We start from the raw sequence: 8,725 nt of genomic DNA on the forward strand, positions 1-8,725 counted from the left end.
ACACATTTTGAGTTGCGCTTCAATGCTCTGGCAGTGGGTGAAGTTGATTTGGGGCTTTGTATAAGTGTATTTCAGAGTTGCCTGAATCCATATCTTATTAGCGACTCATAGCTTAAGTTCTATACATTATAATTTGTCAAGGTATCTATACTGACTTGTCCTTCCCTATCTATTATGGTTTAGAAATGAGATGTACCCCCAAAACTCAGGAGACAATGCAAGAATGTCCTGAGATGAAATGATCAGATTATGAGCACTGTGACCTGATCAGTGGATTAATCCACTGATTTGGATCAATTGGGAGGTGACTCTATGCAGACAGGTTATGACTGGAGAAAGTAGGTCACTAGGGCTGTGTCTTTGTGGTTTATGTTTTGACCCTGGTGAGCAGACCTCCTTCTCTGCTTCCTGGCTGTCATGTCCTCAGCTGTTTTTCTAACCATCCACCATGATGTTCTACCTTATCTTGGATCCAGAGCTATGAAGTTGGCCAACCATGGCCTGCACCTCTGAAACAGAGATCCAAAGTAAACCTTTCCTCCTCTAAGTTGTTCTTTTCAGGTACATTGGTTATAGCAATGAAAAATGGACTCACATACCATCCCTACTCCCCGGATCTTTCTTGCACCTCTTCCTCCAACCCTTTGCCAGTTATCAGGCTTCCTACTTGACAGGAATAATGCTGGGGACTTCGTGCTTGCCTTGAACCAGATTGGAACCCTGTGAAAACTTAACTCAGCTGCTCCCTTCTCCCTTAGGAAGATTTGGGGATACTGTGAGGAGTTGGACTTCACCACACCCTCCACCTTATTTTTGGGGGGGATGAAGGATTAGAAAATAAATATTTATTGAAACAGTCCATTCGTGATCATAATAGAAGAATCAGGAAAAATAAAAAAAAAATAAGAAGCTCAAGTAGAAATACGTAAGGAAATGTTTGACTTCTGCTACTATTTGTTAATTGCCACACCCTCTAGAAAGGAACTGGTTTTTCAAACTTGACATATGACAAAGATAGTAAGGAATTTGGAAGCAGAAATGAAAAACAGGAGACGTATTGGCTCATGTTGCTTGCTCTAGATATTTTTGGCATGGCTAAGATGTGCTAGGAATATTTTATTTTGACATGAACTCTGACCACTTTTCACTTGTAATATGACCAGAATGCATATATTTACCTGAGACAGGGTCAGGTTTGTGATAACAATACTGTGATGCACTGTGGCCATATGAAGGGTTCCACTGATTTATTTGAGCTGAGTGTATCTGCAGCCTGTGGTGAACGAACTTGAGTGACCTATTTCTTTTTTGTTTAAGAGTCAGGACTATAAACAGTCAAATTATGAATCAGGAACTAATAGGATGAATAGATGCAAGAAAACAGCGTGCAACAATTTAATGAAAGAGAAATGTATTGTATGCTCAAGACACAAATAAAATGCCACTTTCAGATTACAGTTTTTCCAATCTATTTATTTGCTTCATTTTCTTTAACTGCTATTTCACTCAACTACAACTTTTAATATTCATTGCATAAACAATACAGAAAAGCTTAGTTATTTTCAAATCTTCCTTGAGCTCTTTCCAACTTATTTTTATGTTTCACTGTCTATAATGGAGTATTTAGTTATAATAGGACACTGCATTTTGCATGGTTAAGTTATTTTTCTTCTTTTCAAGATGTCTAAGAAGATCTGGGAGAAAGGCCTGCCAGCTAAATGGTTTGTCTTGGTCAAAACTCACTGGATTCCTATCAGTACACATCATTTTACCAAATGTGGTCTTTGGATCACAGAATCTGTTTCAGGTGGTGATTCATGCCGTAAAGGCACATTCCCATGTCAATTCAATCCTAAGGCCATGTGCATTGGAATGTTTGCTGGTGAACAGAAATCTGTGTTTTTAACAACCTTCCAGAAGATTCTGTGCATATTAATTTTTGAGGACTGCTGGTTTAAGCAATGGCCATGATATCAGCACATAATTCCCCTAAGAAATAAGAAGGGGTTTTTAAAGTAATCAATATAACCTCAGTCTCCAAATATCTCCATAGGAATTATAATTTATTTTGTTGATTTTATTGCTTTGCAGGATAAACATCACCTTCTTTAATTTCAGGAAATCTGTCCAAGCAGACTTCCCTCCCTGTGTTTGAAGGGTCTGTTTGAGGCTCAAACTCAAATCTAGCTCCCATGGACTTAGTTCCCAAACCAATTTACCCTCCTTTTATTTCAGCTGTGCTGTTTTGCTCCTATCTGTGTCTCTTTGTTCCTCTTCTCATCAATGTCCAGCTGTCTGATGAATGCAGACCAGTGATCCACCAACCAGTTCCACTACCATCTTCTTCATTTCCTGAACCCACATCCTTTATTTGACTATATGCAAGACATTTTTATGAAAGATATTCAAGACTATTAATTTCATAAACACTTCCAGTTGGGAACCATCACTGATTTATGCTTAGAAATAGCATTTGGGATTTTCTATATTACCACTTTTTACTAATCTAAGTAATGTATTTTATTTGGGATGCTTGGAAATATAGTAATTAAAGTTTTAAAATATCTTGATAGCCCACAATGTGGGTCTTTATAGTTACTACACATCTTTTTAAGTTGAAGACTCAGAATGGAAAAACATTGAGTATGTGGTTTTTGCAGTTTTGTAACCTTCTTTTCCCCACTTAACAAATCTAATGCCTCCTTTAGACAGGGTGTTTGTGGAAACTGGGCCTTTAGGGAAGATGGAGAGTGGTGAGGGCGTGCTGGAGGAGGAGGAGGAGGAGAAGAAAGAGGAAGATGATGGCAACTTGAAAGTTAAAGGGAGAGTAGATGTCAAAATAGCACCTCCTGCGTGTGTGTGCGCGCGCGCGCGCATGTGGTGTGTGTGTGTGTGTGTTGGAAACAGACTCTATGATACATAATCTGAGGCAACAGACTCTCACCATCAAAATTCAGGTGCCTCTGAGGTTTGGGAATAACTTCTCGTTCAGCTTTTCAACAGATCATTGCCAAGGCAGAGGCAGTGAAATCAAGCACGTGGTTGGGTTCTGGGTTTGGGTTCATTTTGCCCCAACCTGGGAACTTCTCCACAGAACTCATCTTTGTCTGCTAACATGGAACAGATGCAGTTTCTTTCAAATGGAAGAGCTACTTGATTTCTCTTAATGAAAATTATTAAAGTGCAGAGGATTCCTATTCTGTTATTAGGGTTATATTAGGCAACCAGCATTATTCATTATTTCTAAATAAAGCGAAATGTGGACCCCCATGCATGAAGATATTTATTACTTATTGATATTTAAAGGTTGTTAAATTAATCTTATTTAAATTACTCCTACTGCCAACCACTGTTACAATAATTTATTATATAATATTACTTGAGGGTTTTCTTTTACTTTAATATAAAACTTGCAAAAGCAATATATTGCCTGTAGATTTTCCTACAGTTCATTGTAACTGTGACTAATTCATCACAGCTGTTTAGACATGCAAAATCTATAATACTTCATGATGTTGATTTTCTGTTTCTGTTTTCTAAGACTAGAGTTTGATTTGAAACCATATAATGAAAAATTACATGCATCTCACTGGAAGAAATATTACTTTAACCACTTGGAGGTGGAAGACCAGGAGTAGCTCTATGACTCTGAAGGTAGGGATGGTGTACATGAAATTCTGTTCACCTCCCTAAACTTTGGTATGTCCCTCAAGGATATTGAAAGTCAACCTGTCTTTTGTTGTTTAGTTTTGATCCAGAATTAATGGCATTACTTTTCTTGTTATTTGCAAGTCTGCTAGGTAATATAGAATATTTTCCAAAATATTTTTCTCCATGGGCTATTTGGAGACTTATTAGCATATTATTCATTGGGCTACCATTCTCTTCCTGCTCTTTCTGCTCCTGGTCTTCCTCTTTTCCTCTAGTACTTTGGGTTAACACTTTGTGTTAACACAATGCAAAAAGCTCGGCAGGGGCAAAAAAAGAATTGGCATTTATCTATCTATCTCTTATCAGATCTTATAATGGGTTAAAGGGGGCAAACAAAATAGGGGTAAAGTGAGACTTTGTGCCTATTGGGGGGGAGGGATCGTATCTGTTCCATTAACATGAGTGATTGAATGCTGCCTCAGTATCATTGTGTTTGATATTCAAACTGATGCTATCATTTTCTTAGTGATGATTGAAAGCTGCCTCAGTATCATTATGTTTGATATTCAAACTGATGTTATCATTTTCTTGGTTTGCATGTGGAAAAGACTGATGAATTATTAGTTACATCAAATCTTGAACATGTGCAAATTAGTCAAATGCAAAACATGTTTATAATATCCATGATTATTCTTCCATTTATATTATTTTGGGAGGCTTCACACAAGAGCAGAAGAATATGTGATGCTTTAACCGTCACTTAGTTCTTTAGAGTTTAAGTACTGAAAGCACAGGGACCCTAGTAAAACAAGGGGTTTATGTGGGTATGAAGAAAAGAGTTGTTTTGGCAGCCAAACTGTTGTTATCATTCAAAAGCTAATGGAAACAGGAAGAGAATTGGAAAAAGCAGATAAACTTGTTGGAAAAAAGTGCCTTTGTATGGAGTTTGTCTACTTTTAAAAGTATGCAGGAGAAGAGAGTGGTGTGGCTGGCATCCATCCATTCCTTCCTTCAGAAAAATGCTCATTTACTAAGAGAATATAGCAACACACAAAATAGAAACAGGCTCTGCCTTGGTGGAGTTAGGAGAGGCAGACATGAATTTCAAACTCGCATAAGATCATGATCACTAGTACGGCAGATTCTATGAAGGAAAACAGAGTGATGAGAAAATATTAAAAGGATCACAGTCATGATAGCTTTGAACAAATTAGATCTGTTATAAGGAAATGATATTTAAGCTGGAGTTTTATACAGTACGAACTGTCCAGTGGGCAAGTGACAAGAAGAGAATTCCACACAGAAAGAACAGCATGGCAGTGACTTGCCATCACTCTAATAATGTTCTTTAATAATGTTCACTTCTGGTAGCACTTGCTGAATCACAGGTTTTTACATTAGCTTGTGGTATTTCATATGGATGTTCTGGCAACAGGCTTCAGAATCTGTACAATAACTGAATTGACTTTTTTATATGGTCAGATGGGTGATAAATGTGCAGGTAATTTTATTCAATTGTGCTTAATGTTTCTGCTTATTTGCAATCATGTTTATGAGTCTTCCAAGAAGTCAGCAATATGCATAACTTGGAAAGGACAGCTAACTTGGTTAAATTACAGTTTAACTTGGTTAAACTGGGTTTTTAGTCCCAGGATGGGGCAGGGGAGAAACAGAAACCACATGTCAATACTTTTCAGAAAAGGAAAATAATTTGGAATTTTACTGTTAGAAATATGCTGATGTCTGAAGTTACATGTAAAGCTATTTTTAGTAAATAAGACTCAGCAATGGAGTAAGGGTTGCTGGCATAAAATTCATTTGCTGTAATGACACTTAGGGTTGCTGAACTTCTACTCCATTTCCTGGTGCCCAATCCTATTATTAAGGTAAAAGAGTGTGGAATAAAAAGGGTAGCTCTTTCAAACTATCAGTTTAACAGCTTCACTTCGTTGAATTCCTAATTTCTCATTATAGAACATGAGTGATTGTTTTGAGGATCATTCATAAATGGCATGAAGAAATATTTGCTCTACCATATGTAAAGTTATTTCTGGATGTGAGTTTCTGGTTTGAAAATTATCCATCATCTTGAACCTATTTTTTCAACACATTGAAATTAAATACAAATTAATTTATTTGTGAACATTCTATCTTCACTTGCATAATTATCCATCAAACTTAAACAACTTTCCTAATGTAAAATGTCAGTTAATTATTAATACATATGATTAAAGCAAAACAAGTTTCCAGAAGCATTTTTTTGAATTTGCAATAGATTCTATATGTGATTCTGAAGTGTAAGAACACATCTATCAACTTTTATCATAACAAACTAGTTATAATCTTGCTAAATGCACCTTAATTTCAGATAAACAGAACGATATCTACCTCTCAAGAAATCAAAAGAAAAAATTATTTTTAATTCAAATTTATTCTTAAACTGTATCGCTCAGAAGTTATTTTAGTAATTTTTCAGAGTAAGCTTGTCATTGAAGTGGGATATAGGATCAACCCTGTTATTCCTCATTAAATTATAATTTCTCATTCTTTGCTAGCACTTGGTGAATATCAAAAGTGTATTTAATAAAATATTAAAAGTGCAATGTAATCTAGTAAAGATACTGAAGACATGGTGGAATATTTATCTTTTATATAAAATTCCCAGTTTCTATGAAAATTAGGACATAGACTGTGGCAGTAGTCTTGGAAATACCTGTCAACACCGCATACCTTCAATTCAGATGAATGTAGGCATCACATTCCTGGCCCGGAACAGGTGACATCATGCAAATAGTGGCATTAGTGTCCAGAGTAATAATGGCTTCCCCTTCAACCCTGTCAAACAGTATCAGGCTGATAAACTGGAACTTTTGTTGTGGAACTCAAGGAAAGCTAAAGGAAAAACTGAAACAAACGTCAGGTTTCTGTGGATGAGTTAGTAAAGAGATTTGTTGATAGGTAACAATTTCCGTAGGCAGGATTATGGAATCTAAATTTTTGTTTTGTGTTTTAAATGAAATCCATAGATGTTCTTTCTCTGTAGATTTTATTTTTCTTTTGGCTATAAAATTAGAACTTGTCATTCCACCATGGGACTGTGACAGTTAAATAATAGTTTGCAAATGATTAGTGGAATGAGAAATTACTGCCCACAGAAAGATCCCTGTGACTCAGCAGATAAAGATATACAAGGCAGGTTTACCAAGGAAACCCCACAGAATATGCAGAAAAGTAAAGGCAATGTAATGCTTTCAAATGAAGCTCCCAAGCAGTGTGTTTAAAAACTTCCTTTAATTATCAGAATAATTTTCACTTGAAAGTTAAAACCAATTTGGCCCAAACATATTTTACTTTAAGCATTTTCAACTTGGAAAGGGGGTTGGTGAATTACATTAAGACGTCCCCCACTCCTGCCTTCTATCCTCCATCTCCCTTTAATGGAAAAGGGGTACTGGTAATATCCAGCTATCTAGCTAATACAGCTCCAAGTACAAAGAAAGGACAGTAGGGGTGGTGATTTTAATTATCTATGTAAATTAAACTATGTGCTATAGTCCTGTGATTGAAACTCATTACTTTAACTTTATTGTTTAGTTATGAGTGTAAACCTCAGCTCAATTAAATTATAAACCAGATCCTAATGGCTGCACATACTCAGTCTTTGAAAGAAAAGAAAGAACCAAAAGAATAAGGACAGGACAAAAAGAACATGTCGACTATCTTTTCTATGTTACTGTCCCAAATATATCACTGAGAGGATAGCTTCCACTTTCTGTAACCTATCACTATACGACAAGATGCATCAATGTTAGGAACTATTTGTTGCAAATTAATAACACAAAGTCACAACAGATGCTTTTGCTTTGTCCATTGTACTGAACGCAATGTAAGCTCATCACTCTCTCCCTCAAGATTATGTATGCATTAGGACCTCAAACTCATTTTTTTCTTAGTATCTGACATATCATTTCATATTTTAGGGAGTGCCATTTCTTGGTGTGACAAATAAAGGTCATTCTTCTTGTCTATATTTTTGCCACCTCGGGATTATCCATAACTGTCAGATTGTGTAAGATCCATTGACTGTAGACTAATTGTCCTTAAATTAAATATATTAAAATTTCTAATTGTAGTGAGAAGCAATGCTGTATTTCCCCTTGAGTCATTCTTGAATCAGATTCCTCACATGGGAGATTGATTTAGAGATAGTTTTATTTCACTTGAAATAATTGAGGACATTCAAAATGCCAAAGTTATTAGATTAACTTGAAAAGTTGCCTTTACTCTGCAGATTTATTTTAAGAACAAGTTTTAAGGTAGGTAACTTTAATTGACACTTAATTAACATGTTTAGTTTGGGTTGATTCTTGGGATTATATTTCTTATTGCAATTGTGATATTTTTATTTGTAACAATTATGTACTCAAGAATCTAATAACTTGGAATTTAACCGGTAATTAAAGCTACTTGACTTTTCCAACAGAAGTTGTTATTATTAGTGATAATAGTAATGAGTGGACATTTATTACACACTTATCCTGTGCCAGGAAACATGCTAAGAATTTAACAGGCATGATGATATATAATTTCACCATAATGCTGTTAAATGAAGGTATTCTCTTTATATATTTTGCTATTCTAGGTCTGGGGATGTTCAGTAATCAAATGCAGTTTAAAAGCTAAGAATCGGGGCCAGAGTTGTAGCTGAGAGGTAGAGCAATTGCCTAGCACATGTGAGGAACTGGGTTCGAACCTCAGCACCACATAAATAAAGAAAAGCATTATGTCCATCTACAAACGAAAATGTCTTTTAAAAAAGCTGTGAAGTGGCAGAGTCAGGATTTGGATCCCAGTGGTTTGTCTCCCAATTCCATAAAGTAGGGATAAATAGAACGGTGGATCAATGGATCACAGGGAAACCTAAAATACAAATGAGAATGACTATGAATAATGTTTAGCTCTCATCACATCTGGCTGTCTTTCCATTTTCAGTTCATTACTCATTAAATTTTTGAAAGTAAGGCAGTGCTTCACAGAGGTTTGCTTCTAGAGTCTCGCAGAGGGACCACTTGCC

Source organism: Sciurus carolinensis, chromosome 6 (assembly GCF_902686445.1).
Source record: "Sciurus carolinensis chromosome 6, mSciCar1.2, whole genome shotgun sequence".
Taxonomy (NCBI): domain Eukaryota; kingdom Metazoa; phylum Chordata; class Mammalia; order Rodentia; family Sciuridae; genus Sciurus; species Sciurus carolinensis.